Source organism: Delphinapterus leucas, chromosome 19, assembly GCF_059928025.1.
Source record: "Delphinapterus leucas isolate spDelLeu-1000000601 "Yukka" chromosome 19, BTC_Dleu_Yukka2, whole genome shotgun sequence".
NCBI lineage: Eukaryota > Metazoa > Chordata > Mammalia > Artiodactyla > Monodontidae > Delphinapterus > Delphinapterus leucas.
The window spans coordinates 6474205-6490539 of NC_143147.1; the positions used below are offsets into that span (position 1 = coordinate 6474205).

The following is a 16335-nucleotide window of genomic DNA, read 5'->3' on the forward strand; positions in this document are numbered from 1 at the left end:
CGGCTCCCGCCTGGTCCAGGAGCCGGTGGTGGTGGGAAGCCCATGGACTGTGCCAGGAAGACAGCTCATCCCTAGACTCCTGGGCCTTCCAGGGGGAGGTGGCCAGGTCTGGGGCACGCCGATGCCAGCAGCAGGCCGCCGGATCACCAGGGGCAGGTCTGTGTGGCCAGGAGGCCTTGAGGGACGTCCAGCGGGTCATGGCTGCTCTGAGCAGCTCGAGGCCTGCGAGGGACAGAATCGCAAGACTCGAAGGCCAGAGGAGCCCAGCCTGGCACACTGCTCCCAGCAGCTGGGCAGCCTCCCACCTGGCCAGCTCGCAGTGACCACTGGCATCTCTGCCTGGGCTGGGCGCCTGGGCCGCACCCAGACTGTGCTGCACAGTCCTGGTAACCCCTCTTCTACTGGTCTTCCTCCTAAAGCCACAGCGAAAATCAACAGGTCACATTCACAGCCACTCCCCCACTTCTCAGAGCTGGAAACTGGTACTCGGAGCAAAGTCACCTGTGCAAAGTCCCCCGAAGCCAAGGAGCAGAGACACAGCGGGCGGCTCTGTGTGCACGCGTGTGTGCATACGTATGCGTGCATGAGATGCCAAGGGTGGGGGGAGTACCTCGCGGGCGCTTGGTGAACACACCACCTCAGAGAAAGGCCGAGAAGAGGATCCACAGTAGCAGCCCCGGCACCACAAACTTGCCAAACGTCCAGCGACCCTCTGCACACCCAAGGCAAGAAGGTTACAGGGCTCTGTGGTCTTTAAGGACTCGGTTTAAGAAATGTGGGGGACTTCCCTGGTGGCGCAGTGGTTAGGGCTCTGCGCTTCCACTGCACGGGGCCCGGGTGTGATCCCTGGTCGGGGACCTAAGATCCCGCAAGCCGTGTAGCATGACCAAAAAAAAAAGAAAGAAAGAAAAAGAAATGAGGGACAAGATTCTCAACCAGCCATGTGCGGCCCTGTGTGTCTCCTGTTCAACGGGTGCACACAGATCAGACAGAAAGGAAGTTAGATCTGCTTTGCTGGAAGAGGCTTTAGCAAGCAAGGAGGCCGGCTCCCCATTTTATAGATGAGAAAACTGAGGCTGAGACTTGTCCCAGGTCACAAAACACCTGTGGACCAGGATGAGATAGATGGTAAAGACAATAATTAAGACTACGTTGGTCGGACGCCCAGGTTGGCCAGTGGGGGTCCCAGGCGTCGCTGGGAGGGAAAGGGGAGAGAGGCACTAGGGTCCCCTACCTGAGCCAGCCTAGGCGACTTCAGCACCGGAGACTGGGAGTGAGGCAGGCCCAGCAGGCTGGACCCAGAGACCCCGAGGGGAGGGGGGGCTGTCCCGAGCCCGGCGTCCCTGCCCCGCCGACCACAGCGCTTGTGCACACAGCCTCCTGGCACTCGGCAGGCTTGGCGCACCAGCGGGGCCTGGGCTAGGAGCTTTTAGGGAGGCAGCTAACACATGACCCGAGGGCCAAGAGTCATCGCGAAGTGCCCCCGGATGGAGCGGGACACCCCATGCCAGGTCCCCCGAGGCTCTGGGCCTCAGGTTTCAGCAACGTCCGGAGGAGACCAGGCCAAGGCCAAGAAAGCGCGGACTAGTCGGATCAATGGAGGGGGCACCGAGGAGAAGCTCAGTGACCCCCTCCGTCGGGAGGCCTCCCAGGCGGCAGGACCCCTGCACAGGGATGAGCAGAGTAATCGAGTGCTTGCTACCTGCCAGGCGCTAAGAGCTCCAGTAGCTCACGTAATCCCTTAGCATGACTTTCTGGGTGAGGAAACTGAAGCCCAGAAAGCCTGAGGCACTTACCCAGGGTCACACAGCCTTTCCGGAGTGAGATCCTGGTCTGGGGGGGTAGGAGAGAACTCAACCCCCGCATTCCCCTAGGCCGGACTGTGGACACGACACTGTGTTCCAAGCCTCGGTCCTCAGGGTCCCTGCAATGCCACATGGTGATAAGACACAAATAACCCCAATCTGAGCCCGTGAAAGCAGAGGTAAGACCCTCACCAGCGCTCCTGATCTGTGGCCATTCAGGCCCTACTTGGAACATCCCGGGACAGGGCACTCACTACCTCATGGTCAAGTCCTTCCAAGTCCACGGTCTCTCCTTAAAAATCACTTGCTTCAGGGAAAGCCAGCGTGCAGCCACATACACCTCCCCCCGCCCGTGCCCGAGGCAGACGTACTAACCCGTCACACAGCGTTTCCGCACTGCGCCCTGTGGTGATCGCAGCATCCCCATCCAGTTACTGCCCACCAGACTCCGCCCAGGAGCCTGCAAGAGCCAGTCCTTCACCCGCAGGCGGCGAGACGGGGGCTCCAGGAAGGGCGCCCTTGCCCAGCCACACAGGAAGTGAGAGGCGTGGGCCAGGCCCGGAGGGTGCACCGCGGTGAGACGGGGCAGCTCAGGGGCGGCAGGCTCCAAGGACTGGGGCGCAGAGGGGGGGCGGGGGGGCACGCCTGGTGGGGAGGGGAGAACAGGCTGGCACCTCAGGGTCCAGCGAAGAGGTTGAGGCTGGCTGAGGAGAGCCAAGAGCTGGCCTGGACAGGAGGTGGCGGGTTAGGGGGCCGACATTTCTGTTCCCACACTCTGGGGAGACACGGCCATCTCCTGTGCCCGCCCACCTTTCCCAGGCACATTCCCTCCCCTCCCCAAAACATTCAGCCGGCCTCGGTCACCCATGGCCTGCAAACGTTTGGGGTGAACACCGTGCAGGCCTCCTGGGCCAGGCCCCTGTGAGGCCGGAGGAGAGACGCGTCGCCTTGTGCTGGGCATGGGAATGGCCGGTGCTTGGCTGTCCCCGGGCCCTCACCACTTCAAGGCCCACCTGCCCAGCTTCCAACCACCAACACCAGTCTTTCCACCCGAAAGACCAACACCAGTCTTTCCACTCTGCCCGTGCACCGGCATGCCAGGGAGTTAATGCCCCAGGAGCAGCTGCCTACCACGACGGGCATACTCGGGGCACCTGCTCTACTAGGCCTCCCAAGGCCCCTCAGCTCCTGGGCCCCCCTCACAGGCCACGTGGCCAACATGCTCCCCCGCTCCTCCAAAGCTTCCTCCCCTCTTCCCTCCACTCGTCCCCCCTGTGGGGTCACTGGGCAGTCCAACCACTCCCCCAGTTAGCCCAGCCACAAGCCTGGCCTCCTCCCTCTCCTTTAGCCCCCCAGATCCACTGCCTTCCCAGGTCCTGTGTATTTCAGCTCCTGAACGACGGAAGCTGTCCACCCACTCCTTGCCCACAGACACCTCCTGTCCAGGCCGTTCCTATCTACACAGCGACAGGCTCCTGAGGGTTTTCCTGTGGCGAGCCTTGCCCGCTGTGGTCCAACCCCCCAACCACAGCCAAAGGGAATGGTCCAACCCCCCAATCACAGCCAACGGGAATGGTCCAACCCCCCAACCACAGCCAATGGGAATGCTGGAAATCCCCCTATCGGTCGGGAATCAGCAGAAGCCCACCGCTTCCACGAAGCCCTTTTACATTCTCTGGCCCTGGGCTTCTCCTGTTAGGACCAGAAGCTACTTTCCACCTTGTGTGAGAGTTGGCCTTGCCTGGGCCCCATCTCGGGCCAACCTCAGAGGACCAGAGAGGCTGGTGCAGGCCTGGCACAGCGGGGGCACCCAGGAAATGCTCAGTGTTCAGACAAAGACGAGGGAATGAGCTGCTGAACAGAGGGATGGATGAGGAGACAGTTACACGTAAGGTGGGGGGTCAAGCGTGTGGATGGATGAACAGGGCTGACGGACGGGGATGGATGGATGCGGGTGACCAGAGGCATGGTTCGTTTAGGTGCGTGAAAACTGCTTAGATGAGTTGGGCGAATGGATTAGTGAATGGATGAATAGATGGATGGACAAGTGGATGGATGGGTGGGTGGGTGGATAGACGGACGGACAGACGGGTGAGTGAATGGACGGATGAGTGGATGGATGGATGGGTGGATGGGTGGATGGATGGACGGACGGACGGACGGACGGGTGAGTGAATGGACGGATGAGTGGATGGATGGATGGATTGAGTGGATGGATGGATGGGTGGGTGGGTGGGTGGGTGGATGGATGGATGGATGGATGGATGGGTGGGTGGGTGGATGGATGGATGGATGGATGGGTGGATGGACGGAGAGACGGACGGGTGAGTGAATGGATGGATGAGTGTATGGAAGGATGGATGGATGGATGGGTGGATGGATGAACGGACGGACGGGTGAGTGAACGGACGGATGAGTGGATGGATGGATGGGTGGGTGGGTGGGTGGATGGATGGATGGATGGGTGGGTGGATGGATGGACGGACGGACGGACGGGTGAGTGAATGGATGGACGAGTGGATGGATGGATGGATGGATGGATAGATTGGGTGGGTGGATGGACACATGAATAGATGGATGGGTAGGTGGGTGGCTGCATGGCTGGGGGGATGAATGCATGGAAAGATGGCTGGCTGGGTTGGGTGCGTGGGTGGACAGTTAGATGGATGGGGGATGTGTGGAACTAATGGATGGAAAATGGGTGAATGAGAGGTCGAACAGGCGGGAGGATGGGTGTGCGGGTAGGTGGACAGAGATGAGTGGGCGGGTGGAGGCACAGATGGGCGTGACTGCGTGGACAGGTGCATATCCATGACCTTAATCTTACCTCTGGAATCCTATCTTCTAAGTAACGGTGCTCACCAGGCAAGCGACTGTCTTCAAGGCTGCACTAGCAGAGGCTGCCATTTCCCAGGCGCCAGCTGGAGAGGACTCAGCGGCTGGAAGACCCTAAAGTTAACAGAGCACAGTTACCACTCTCCTTGGGGGAGCTCAACAGTCATAAACCTCCACACAAACCCCCATTTCTGCTTGCTTTGTCCCCCGGACCCTCCCAGGACCCCAGGGGAGGTAGAGGGGGCCTCCGGCCCATCCCAATGCCCCAAAGCTTCACAGCCCGTGAGCCTGTCCATAACGACCCTTCAGAACCAGAGAAGGGCAGAACAAGGTGGGCCCCCAGAGAAAATGACCGCTGGTAGCTACTGAGTGCCCACTGCATGCCAGACACTTGGTAGTTGCTTCACGGACACCAACTCAGGTAAGCCTCATGACAGCCCCAAGAAGTTGGACCCGCTGCTGTTCCCGTTCCAGAGATGTGGGCACTGTGGGAACTCTCCTCAGGCCACAGAGGACCTCGGGGCACAGCCTGTGCGCCTGGCCACCTGCAGAGCCTTCCCCACGCCCCCCACGGGCCCCGCTGTGGGCGGACGGCCCCCGCCTTCCACGGCAGTGGGCTGTGAGGTCAGGGCAGAGAGCAGCGGGAAGGGGCTCGGGAGCCTCGGAGGTGAGCCAGCCCGAGATGCCCCGTCACCTCTGCCCTCCCGGCCACGGCGTCCATGCAGGTCACCCTCTTGCAGCCGACGCCGGCGGGAGTCCACAGTGGCACTGGATTTTCCAGCTGGGATTAAGGGAACTGCTGTGAGTCGGCCCACATCACAAGCCTCCTGGGGCAGCGCCAGCAGTGGGTTTTGAAGCACACGGACCTGGGTTCCAGTCGCAGCTCCGCCCCTCACGAGCTGTGTGACCTTGGGTGCGTCACTTCCCGGCTCAGGGCTTCTGCTCGCTCTGGTAGCAGTGGCCTGGCTGGTCCCTCTTCACTCCAGGCTCCCACCGCAAGACGCCCAGTCCTCAGGCCCTGCTTCCCCACCCTCGTTGCTCCTAGAGCAGCAGCCAGCGGCCCTGCCGTTGGCCGCTCTCAGCCGTTTCCTTCTAAAGCCAATGGAGGCTCCATCCCAGACCCCATCGCGCAGCTGGACTCCCCACGGCGAGGACCCGTTCCCGGGTCACTGACCTTGTCCTTGCCCTGGAGTGGACACCCACTGTGCCCGGCCCTGTGTGCTGGGCTCTCGGCTTCAGTCATTCCAACCTGCGCAGCCCACCCTGAGGGACAGACGGGGAAACTAAGGCTGAGGGAGGTGAGGTCACTCGTGCCGGGTCTCCGAGAGCAGAGGAGGTGTCACAGGGCCGTGGGGAGGGAAGGGGGCGGTAAGCAGGGGAGCACCTGCCCTCCCCGCTTCCCGTGGTCACTCAGCCCGCCCGCCCCAAGCCCTCTCAGCCTCTGACTCCCTGCTTCCTGGAAGGGGCTTTCTCCTAGGAGGGAAGCAAAACCAGCTCCATTCTACACAGCAGGAAATGGAGGCTCAGATCAGAGAAGGGCCTTGCCCAAGGTCACAAAGCCACGGAGTGAGTGGCAGCTTGGAGACAAGAGCCCAGGATCTGACACCCCGTCCAGCGCTCCCCCTGCCCCTGCAGCGGCCATGGCCCACGAGACGTGACCCCCAACCCTCTGAAGTTCACCAAACACTTTCCTGGGTGGCGGTCACAGTCCTGGACAGGGGGGGCCGGAGCAGGGGCAACGTCTGCAGGTGACAGGGGTGACTGGATGTGACAGTGAGACTGTCCCTCTGCCTCCCAGCAAGGGCCGTCCTGTCAGCCAGGGGCGAGGCACTTCCCTTTCCTGCCCGGCGTCCCCAAGGATGTGCCTGTGAAATTCAACCTGGGGGGAGGTGTGCGCTGAGCATGGGCCTGGCACCACGTGGCTCGGTCGCCACCATCACAGCCTCCCCCGGAGCGGCGGGGCCCAGGGTCCAGTGAGCTCCCAGCCCTGCATTCGAGGCCTGATCGCTCCCCAGCTCCCAGTGGGAACTTCCCTGGGTCTCAGGCTTCTCATCTGCAAAGTGGGTAGATCCCACCTGCCTGGGGAGGCTGTGAAGAAGGTAGACCGAGGCCCTGCCGCAGCGTCCGGTGCGCAGCAGACACGCGGTAAGCACCGGCCCTCCCAGCGTTGTCTGAGGGGTCTTCCTGCTCTGACAACCATTGGGGTGCCCGACACGATGGGAAGGTGGGGCACCCCGGACCCTCCCGTGCGGCCTGGTGTGATGCTCTCAGGACGCACCCAACAGGCAACAAAGCAAGAGAGCCTGAGCTCTGCGGGTGCAGGGGCCTGGCTGCCCCGCTCCTCTGTGCCAGGGGTGTCATCGCTGGCAGGGGCGCCCAGTAAACGCTCGCCACAGCAACCACAGTGACCACGGCCCCTCAGATTCCATGGCCTGGAGACAGGCTGCACGCACCGACACAAGGGTAGGCTGCGCCAAGGGGCCGGGAGGGACAGGTGTCCACTCTCCGAGCCCCGAGGTGAAGCCAGGGCAGGAAGTTCTGGCCCCCACGGCGGATGACAGGTCACGCCAGGCACCAGGGAATGTTTCCGAGGGTATTTTTATCTTGAGAACATCCTTCCCTGGGGTGTAGGGGCAGGAGAGAGACAGGGTGTCCTTGGCCCCAGGCCCTTGGAAGCAGCAGAGGACATAGACCCCTGGTGCCCTCTGCCAGAGTGGCCATTACATCACTGCCCCATCCCTGGGCTTCCTTGGGTCCCAGGAGCAAGTGGGACCTGGAGGGTCTTGGGGTTTTCTTGGGGCTCCCAGCTCTGCTCAAACTCACTCTGCGACCTAGGGTAGGCCCCTGTCCCTCTCTGGGCCTCCCTCTGGCAGGCAAACTTTCCTGAGGGCACCAGGGGCTTGGCGATAGACCAGGAGTGCCCGCCTGCCAGGGGCGTCCCCACCAGGCAGGAAGACAGCGAGTTAAGCAGGACACACAATGGGCAGGATCGGGGCCGCGGTCAGAGCCCTCGGAGCCCAGGGGAGGTGTCTGACCCAGTCGCGGGCAGGGCCTCCCTGGAGAGAGCCCGGCTGAGACCGACCACAGCACAGCGCAGGGCACTCAGGGTCGCCCAGGTCAGGGTGCACATCGGCTCTGCTCTTCACACACTGGGCCTCGGGCAAGTCCCGCCCACCTCGGAGCCTCCCTGTTCCTATCTGCAAACGAGGGGGCTGGCCCTTCCAGTCCCAACATTCAGGATCCTAAGGATTTGGGGCTGAGGCGGGTATAGAGAGACAGGCAGGGGCACCCCTTGTCACCCGAATAACAGTGAGGGCGGAGGTGTGCTGAGTGCCTGTGTGTACAGGCATTGCACTGATGCCTGCAGAAACGGAGGCTCGGAGAGGCCCTGTGAGTCATTTTAATGAGCTCGGACTCGACCCCAAGGGCACTGGGGCGCCAGAGAAAATATAAATTCTGAGGCAATACGGCTTGCGTTCAAATCTTGTCTCTGTCCCTTCCTGGGTGACCCTGGGCAAGTCATATAACCTCTCTGAGCCCAGTTTTCTCACCCGTGAGATGGGATTAATAATGTTATCTGTCGATGGGTTCATGATGGGGTTTCATCAAGTTAGTACAAGGAGCTGGAAATTTCCTGGTCCCCCACGCCCTGCCCTCATCACATCTCTGAGCCCCTGACTCACTCTGAAGAGGGGCCACAGGTCCCTGGAGGGCCTGGACTAGACCTTACCTCCAAGCAGGAAGGAGAGACCAGATGGACAGGATGGGAGGGACCCAGTGCACAAAGGCACCATGGTGTCTATTTTTCTTACGGCTGTAATTTTTCAAGCTTCAACTTAATTCAAGCCTCAGACATTTTCTGAGTGTGCAGAGGAGAGCATGGACCTGAGATAGTGACAAGAAACAGTCTGGGACAAGAAAGACCGTGAAAGAAAAGGCTGGAAAATTTGCCAACATAAAAATATTTATGATATTGCTTATCAAAACCCACTATAAGCTAAATAAAAGGGAAATGATAACATGTTTGTTATGAAAAGGATTGATGTACTTAATACATAAAGGGTTCTTATAAATCAACAAGAGAAAAGGACACAGTAGGAATGATCGTGCAATCCTGCGATCCTCAGTGGGTGACGTCTCAGGAATGTCCACACCTCGAGCCTCAGCCTGAGCTGGCCCCTCACCATGGAAAGCCCCTCTCTGCCTTTCATCTTTCAAGCTCAAAGGATGCCTCCTCCAGGAAGCCTTCCGAGGTTTCCCTGGAGCTGCTGCTGCTCCTTGCCAGGTCCCCACAACATCTTTCTTGGACCCCTGGAACCAAATGCCTAGCTTCTGTGAGTGCCTGGCATTGCACCCGAGAATGTTCCAGGTGAGATGGCCCAAGCGTCTCTGACCAAGGAGGAAGCAAGTCACGGAAAAGAGCACTGTGTCCACAGTCACCAGGCTATGAGTCACGGCTCCAAGCCCAGCACCCAGGGGTCCGGCCTCTGTCCCTCTGCATCCAGCCGCCTCCTTCCTAAGGAGCCCTCCCAACCAGGGGCTGCCTAGCTTCACAGCAGGCTGGGCCCAGCATGAGGCCTGACAGGCAAAGGCCGGCAGAACACGGCCTGACCCCCGGCCGCTTGCTGCGGGAGCACAGGGACAGTTGTTTTCTCAGCTTCCCTCCTCTTCCCCTCCTCACTGTGTAAATCTGGCTTTATTTGGGGAACAGAAGATTCACTGGGAGGGCCTGACAGACCTCTGAGGGCTGGGGTTCACCCTGGCACGGGCTGGAGGCTGTGCTCTGAGATCAGGAGTCTGGGAAAACAGGGTGGGCTTCCGGACGACCCACCACTCCACCCAGGGTCCCCTTGCCAGCTTGGCTCCGGCAGCACTACCAAGGCCTGGGGCCTCCACCCGCACTCGGCGTTCACTCACTCAGCGGACACCTACTGGGCCTCCACTATGTGCAGACACGGTGCTCAGGGCCGAGATCCAAGTGGGACAAGGCAGACAAAAAACATGCCGGGGAGAAAGGAACTCGCGTCATTCCAGAGGCAGGGTGGGCATAGGAAGGCCTCTCCAAGGAGGTGACATTTGACTCGAGGCCTCAGGAGGAGAGAACGTGGGAACAGTGTTCCCAGAAGTGGGAACAGCACGGACAAAGGCCCTGAGGCTGGAATGTTGCTCCATGTGTTCAAGGGACTCAAGGGAGGGCAGTGGGGCTGCAGCCGCGTGTGCCAGAAGGGAGAGAAGGTGACGGGGGAGGGAGCGCTCAGAGGGAGAGCCGTCCTGCCTGGGACACACGGCCTGACGCCTGACGGCCGATGGGGGCACCCGAGCCTCCTCTTTCTCATCTGCCAGAGGCAATAACAATCCACATTGCAGAAATGGCTTTCAGAGGAAACGCTTCCACCTCCTGCCTTGCACGAGACCGACCGAGACCGAGACCGAGGCTCAGCGTGGGAAAGCACCAAGCTGGAGGGCACCTGACCTTCTGACCCACCGCAGCCTCCCACGCTTGTGGCCTCAATGCCACACATGCTTTTCCAACCCCACAACTTGAACTGTACACGTGAACACTGTGACACGTGCTACCTCAGCTCACACTATGCTTTCTTCGGACAGTCGCAACAGACTGGGGCTCAGAGAGGGTGAGCGCCATGCCCAGGGCCACACAGCTGGTCCACCCAGAGCTGGGTGGGATTCATCTGAACCCAGATTCAGGGCCATGGGAACAGAGGCCCGGGAACTGACCACACATATCTGGCCCTGATGTCTCCAGGAGAAACCACAGTCTCTCCAAGGGGCTCAGGACCACCTCCTACAGGAAGCCTTCTGCCTGGCTGCCTCTCCCTCATGGCTAACTGGTGCTGTGGGAAGGCAGGGGCTGCTGAGAGCCCAAGACTGGTGGGGCAGGAGCCTGGTGTCTGGATCCTATTAGGCCCTGCTGTGCTGTGTGACCTTGGCTTGAGCCACCAGCCCTCTCTGAGCCTGCGCCCAGGAAGAGAAGGTATATTTGCGGGGGCATGGTTCCTGGTGCAGGGGGTGTGAGCCGCAGGTCTCTGCCCCAAGCGCAGGAAGGGTGGCCACTAAGAGCCCCAGGAAAAGCTTTCTCACACCTGGAGCCTTTATTTAGCACCAACTGTGTGCGCCTCTCACCAATCCTGTGAGCCACTGCCCAAAGAGAAAGCAACAGGGTCAGAGAGAGAATGCAGTGCCCCGAGGCCACCGGCCAGTCAGTGCCTGGGGCTGCGCCATCCTCAGGCAGGGGGTCCTGGGGAGGCTGTGTGTGCTGGGGGCCCGTGGGACACCCCCACACCTGGTCCCGACCTCCGCCAGCTCCAGCTTGCCCTCCTCCACCTCTAAGGCACGTGTTTACATGACTAATGCCTGCCTCAGTTCCCACATCTGTAAAAGGGGCCCAATTCTACTGCCTGCCTAGTACAGCAGTTAGTCTACGCACAGGGTGCAGAGCCGGGACCAGCACACAAACGTGCTCATGGGTGCACGCATCCTGCATGGACACATGGCCGGGGTGTGGGTACGTGTTATTCCAGGAGCGTCGTGGTACGTACACACCTGGCCTCACTTTGTTTCCCCAGAAACAGGTTCTGAGTCAAGGATTTGGGGGCAGGTAGTTTACTTGGGAGGTGGACCCAGAGAGGTGACCAGGGAGGGGCAGCAGCGGAAAGGCGGTGCCATGGGAGGCGGGGCTGCAGTGGCCTGGAGTCTGGATATGCTGTGTTTCACTCCACAGCTGTGCAGCCGCAGGCGGCACTCACACAGAGACCAGGGCGCAAGGTACGAAGCCGGCAGCCCGCTGCTCACACCGGGCAGCGCATGTCTGTGCGTCCCTGCTCCCCCACGGGAACACACCAAAGGCACGTGGGCTGTGTCCTCACGAGAATGCATCTGTGCCTACGTCACGCCAAGGCTGGACACATGGGGTGAGTCTCCGTGCGCCTGCTCTTGCACATGTGTATGCGTATGTGCGAGCTGTGTGTGCGCACACGTGTGCACAAGGTATGGCACAGGCACGCACACATGTTCAGGCTACGTGCGTGTGCACGCACCGAAGCCCCTCACCCAACCCTGGCCGTGGCTGTGTGGTGGTGGAGATGGTCTGGTCACCTTGGTAACGCTGAGCTGGGGCAGCCTTGCTTCAAAAGAAAAAAAAAAAAAAAATCAAACCACTGAACACAAAGAAGAGAAGGAGCTGGAGGGTTGTGAGGGTGAGGCGCAGCCCCAGGCTCCGCTCACGGCTCCCACCGCAACCCGGCCCACCTGTCCCAACCCAGCGAGGGCTGCCACAGCCGGGACACAGGTCCCAAGACCCAGCGGGCGGACAGCCCCTGGTGTGGGGGGTCCCTTCAGAGTCCCGGGGAGCCCACCAGGGATGGCAGCAGTCAGGGACTGGGTGGGCCCCCCACTCTACAGACTCACCAAGCCCCGGAAGAGGGCACCCTAGACACCAGGCACTTTGCAGACCAGGGGACGCTGGGCCGAGCCGCACACAGTCACCCTCTCTGGACAGTTAACGCACTAACGGCGCGCGCTGCCTCGTGGCCAGTGCATTAGCCCAGATCGTGTGATGATTTATTCACGAGCTCCTGTCCCCTTCCCATCCCCGCGGCCAGCTCGCCAGCCTCGCTGCCTCTGCTGGGTGGGGAGGGAGGGCCCGGCCAGACGCTTCCCTATCTCGCTCGCAAACATTGCACGCTATTTATATCTCATCAGACAGCGTGCACGGGGATGAAACCGCCGGTGCTCTGCACCCCGCGAGCAGCCAGGAGCTGAGACCCCGACACGGGCTGCGTCAGGCAGAAGTGCGAGGTGCTCACACCGGCCTGCGCTCACATCTACAGGGGCTTTGCCCTACCTGCCTCCCTGTGCCCTGAGAAAGCCCCGTAAGGAAGAGTCTGCTGCTGTCCCCATCTGACAGATGAGGAAACTGAGGTTTGGAGAGCTGAAGTGACTCACCCAAGGCCACACAGCCTGTAGGATGCAGAGCTGGGGACTAAATGCAGCCAAGCCGCCCCAAAGCCTGGACCTTTACTGCACAGCATTTGACCTCCCTAACTGAGTCCCAGAGCAGCCCTATGAGGTGGGCATCATTATGATTCCCGTTTTACAGAAGAGGAAACTGAGGCTCAGAGAGGTGAAGTGACTTGCCCAGGGTCACACAGCCAGGAACGGAAGCCAGATGTGTGACCCTGACTGATAATGTGCCCCAATCCATGCCCTGCGCGAACCCCCTGACGCGTGCAGGGAACAGCCCCAGGGGGATGAGAATGGCTCAGGGCAGTCAGTCCCCACTGCTACCTGAAGCAGAAGCCACGTGGGGCCCCTTCACGTTGTGAGGCGACCCTGCCTCAAAGCCCAGCCCACCTTCCAGACACCAGGGGAGGGCAGCTTGCCTGGTTCTGGTACCGCCAAGGGCCCAGCTACCAGCACAGTGTGAAGGGCCCTCGAATCCTAGCACTGATCTCCGGTCATCACACTCACGGAGAAGGTGCCCCTCGCCTGGCCACATCGGCATTAGAGCAGGGAACTCTGGAAAGCCCCTGCCGACCTCCACCCCCTGGGCAACCCCTGACCTTGGCTTCTCCTGAGACCCTGGAAACGGAGCCAGCTAGAGCTCCGGAGGGCAGCGCGGCCGCCTCCCAGCTCCTGTGTCCTCATGCGTACGACAGGCACCAGCAGGCCCTCTGAGGGTGGGGTGGGCACGCAAGACGTGGCACCCAGCACAAGGCCTTCGCACAAGAACCCCTCAGCAAGTGGCCATGGCGTTGGCTTTCACGTCGTCTGCAAAGCACGAAGCAGCCCGCCTGCTGAACCACAGAGCTGCACGGGCTTTGCGGGGTGCCAGCTCTGAGTTCCAATTCCAACTCTGACTCCTTGGTTGTGTGTCTCACGCACCTGGCAGCCCCCCTCTGAGCCCTGGTGTCCCTGCCTTGCCCACGGGCCTGTCCAGGTGTGCTCCAGCCTCAGCGAGCACTTGAGAACCAGACAGCCCCTCACCCCACCCGACTCCAAGGCCAGGGCAGCTGGCACCTCTGAGCGACACCTCGGCCCGGGCCTGGCCGCGGGGGCCCAAAGAGCGACCACGCTACGTATCCCCTCACCCCCAGCCTGGAGTCCTGAGCCTCTAGATCTGACTGTCACCCAGCCCAGGGCCGGGCACGAGCAAGGGCAGATGGCGGTGAGGAGTGCCCGTGCTCTCTGGGCACCTACCACACGCCTACCTGGAACCCGGGGACTTTACCTGGACGCCCTCATTTAAGCCTCACGAGAGCCCTGCTTTGACATCGGAGGAAACTGAGGCACAGGAGGATGGCCTCTGAACATTGGAGACCATGTGGGCTGCAGCCCAGACCCCACCCCCTTCTCTGTTCCGCCTGTGGGGTGGCAGGAGAGGCCAGCACTAGTGACCGGCAATGCCCTGCAGTGGGGACGGCTCCCTTGACTCTTGGTGGGGATGGTCCCCTTGACCCTCGGTGGCACCCCCGGCCCCGAGCTTTGGGAAGCCACGTCCTGGCCCAAACGCAGGGCCCTCAGTGCTCGGCGTGGCAGCTGGAAGGTGGAGCAGTAGGTGCATGGGGGCTGCACTCCCGGCCTCTGAAGCCTCATCTGTATAATGGGTGGTAGGGACCAGCCCGGCACCTGGCCAAGTGGGCACTCAGCCATCCGCTATGGAAGGGAGGGCTGAAGGGGCCCTAACGGCCCAGGGTCCACCAGTCTCCCGCCACTCAAGCCTCCACCTCCTACTGGCAGGTCAACCCAGACAGGGGTCTGGGGCCCCCAGAGGGGCACTCAAGGTCCCAGCACCAGATTGATGGCCATCGGACAGTGATGGCCCCATAAGCAAGGAAGAAAAGGCACCCCAGGCCTTGCACAAAGGCAGGGAGTCGCAGAGACTCTGTGCCCACGAGGAAGGGCGGCACAGGGGCGGGGGTGAGCAGCGACGCGGGGGCAGACCGCGTGGGGCCCTGAAGCTGGCCTTCTGACGGCTTCCCCATCAGCCACAGCCACACTCCCAGACAGGCTCTGAGGAGCACCTCAGGCCCCAGAAGATCCCTTAACCTTTCTGAGCCTCATGCTTTCCTCTGTAAACGGGGGTAAAGAGAGTACTGGCGCCTTCCGGGGTCACCACAGCAAAGCAATGTGTCGACATCCACCAAAGTCCGAAGCAGCACGAGCTTCCAGGAACGTCCTTTCCTGAGACCCCGGAGCCCACACTCTCCCTCCAGCCAGAGGTGTGGGGGGGATCCTGAGGTGGGGTGACAGGGGAGCCATAGAACCCACGATCCAGGGAGACGCTGGGAACAGAGTGATGGGACAGGAGACAACGAAAGACACGGGGACCTAAAAGTTACCGAGGGTCAAAACACAGAGCACAGGACGGCACGGCCCTTCCCCACCTGTGCCATCGGTCATACCCGCCTCACTGGTCACAGCGCACGCACTCCTCATGCCCGCTTACACACTCAGACACGCGCCCGCCACACAGTCAGGGTCCTGCACGGCCGCAGCACACACAGCCAAGCACCCCGCACTGTCTACACAGCCTGCCATTCAGATGGCCTGACCCCGCCTACATGGCTGGTCCCAGGCCCACCCTCTGAACCCACGTGCTTGGGCTCCACCCCCTGAGGATGCTGTGCTGTAAGGAGGGGCACAGAAAGGAGGGTGGGGGTCCATGAGACCCTCCACTCCTGCAGCACCAGCCCCCAGACCAAGGGGAACCAGGTGGCTGGGACTCCCTCCGAATCCAGCCACCAGCACAGCCCTGATGGGAGCTCCTGCAGGTTCCTCGGCACTGACAGGCTGATTAAGGGGTGGGGGATCAGCTGTGCCCCTGCCTCCCACCCGGAGCAGCTGCAGCCTTTGTGGGGTGCAGAGGGAGGGGCTCCTGTCCCCGCCAGCCTTTCTGTCCTCCCAGCAGCAGGCAGACCCCCCCTTCCCTGGGGAGCCCATCAATGCCTGCTGGGCACACACACGTCCACATCTGTGCCCCTCAACTGAGCACACACTGAGCACCCACTGTGTGCCAGGCCTGCGGGACCCCGGGGTCCCACGGCTCCACTGGGACCCTGAGTGGGTGGCGTGACTCCCACGGCACACCCAGGGGCTCAGGGGGCTCAGCCCCTCGACACAGATCACCTTGGTTCACTGCGATCCACTTTTATGAGGAGACAGGTGAAAGAGACATGAGCCCAGCTGCAGCCTGCCAGACCCCGGCCAGCTCCTCCCCAATTCCATGAGGGTCTCTGCTCAGGCGGCCCTACCTTCTCAGTGTTCCCTGATCACTAGTTCAGCAGTCTATGCTCAGTTGCACATGGACATGTGAGGGCAGGGATTCTCTTTTTTTCTCAAGAGTGGTTTTTAGAGCAGTTTTAGGTTTACAACAAAACTGAGGGGAGGGCACAGAGATTTCCCACATACCCCGACCCCGCACACGCACAGCCTCCCCACTGGCAACACCCGTCCATACAGCGGGACCTTCGCTGCCATCAGTGAACCTGCGTTGACAGGTCAGCATCGCCCGAAGTCCACAGTTTACCTCGAGGCTCACCCTTGGTGCTGTACTTTCTGTGGGTTTGGACAAATGTACAAAGACTTGTATCCACCATGACAGTGTCACACAGAACAGCTCACTGCCCTAAATATGCCGTGCTCTGCCTGTCCGTCTCCCCTTCTCCACCCCGGCAAC

General features: G+C 61.1%; 1 protein-coding gene across 1 annotated transcript in view; it reads right to left on the reverse strand.

Annotated features, from left to right (window-relative positions):
* KCNJ12 (potassium inwardly rectifying channel subfamily J member 12) overlaps window positions 1-16335 on the reverse strand; it is a 51665-nt gene that overhangs the window by 20531 nt on the left and 14799 nt on the right. The window contains exon 2 of the mRNA XM_022560854.3: window positions 4633-4754. The gene's annotated coding sequence lies outside the window, so the exon portion shown is untranslated. The remainder of the gene's footprint in view (window positions 1-4632; window positions 4755-16335) is intronic.